The sequence below is a fragment of the Nanorana parkeri genome, unplaced genomic scaffold (assembly GCF_000935625.1).
Source record: "Nanorana parkeri isolate BGI_ZX_2015 unplaced genomic scaffold, ASM93562v1 scaffold255, whole genome shotgun sequence".
Taxonomy (NCBI): domain Eukaryota; kingdom Metazoa; phylum Chordata; class Amphibia; order Anura; family Dicroglossidae; genus Nanorana; species Nanorana parkeri.
Genome location: NW_017306523.1, coordinates 179,611 through 181,039, shown reverse-complemented (window position 1 = coordinate 181,039; position 1,429 = coordinate 179,611).

The window sequence follows — 1,429 nt, the reverse complement described above, 5'->3', positions numbered from 1 at the left end:
AAAATGCCCCGCCCCCGGGCCGCCCACCCTTCACTCTTTCGCCCCAGCAGCACTGTCCCGCCCCCTTACCTCACTGTCCTATAGCATCAACACGATGAACGCCCACTCTGTCAGGGGGTCACGGATTGGTCATTTGGGGGCAGGTCACACATACACGGTGCAGCTTATGTGACATGTTAGCTTGTGTCTCTATAGCAGTCTGATCCTAGAGGTGGGAGACCGTTCTGAGTTTATCTACCGACCACTGGCACAGCCGGTGCAGATGAAGGATTCTAATGACATCTACATGATATGAGGTCACAACATGTACCCCAATATATAGTATACAGAGGGATAGAGGGATACAGCTGTATTGAGTATGGATGATCAGTGGATACAGACAGGAGCTACTGTCAGCAAAGAGTATTCTAAAGGCTCGTTCACAACAAGTGTGTTGATCATTCACCATCATCTTCAAGGAAGAAACATGGTCAGAAAAAGATCTCGCATGATCGTGGTCAAATTTGTGGTGAGATAAAATCATAAAATAATAAACAGTAGAACTCTCGCCTATGTTTTATAGTGAAAGTAAAAGCATTTCCACATGAACAATGTGAAGAGGATGCAAGGGATTGGGACTAACCAACTTTGTAGCCTTAAGAAAACCACTATATCAGAAAAAAAGGCTTCATTCTTCTATGGCGCATAAAGATTGGACTCTAGAAAAATGGAAAAGGGTCATGTGGTCTCATGAGTCCAGATTTACCCTGTTCCAGAGTGATGGGCGCATTAGGGTAAGAAGAGAGGCGGTTGAAGTGATGCACTCATCGTGCCTACCAAACAAGCCTGTGTGGGCAGTGTTATGATCTGGGGTTGTTTCAGTTTGGTCAGGTCTAAGTTCAGCAATATTCTTTTCCGATAAAATGAGGTCAGCTGCCCACCAGAATATACTGAATGAACAGGTTTTTCCATCAATGGACATATAGCAAGATGACAATGCCAGGATTCATCGGGCTCAAATTGTTCAGGGAACATGAGACATCATTTTCACACATGGATTGGCCACCACAGGGTACTTAACCCCATTGAGAATCTTTGGGATGTGTTGGAGAAGACTACACAGACTCTCCCCTCATTACTACAAGATCATGGTGAAAAATGTACATAGTATTTGAGGTTGAATAAAGACATAAGTCCATCAAGTCCAACCTATTGTGTGTATGCATTTATGTTTGACTTGGTGTGTATAAGTGCATGTGTGATTTTGCTCTTAGGAGTACCTGTACCCCTGTATGTTATGGTCTCCGGGGAACTCGTCCAGGAGTTTCTTGAATGATTCCACACTCTTAGCTGAGATCACTTCCTGCGGCAGCGAGTTCCAGACCCTAACCGCTCTGACTGTGAAGAACCCATTGCGCCCTGCTGTGTGTTGACATTTTTTTCCCACCAA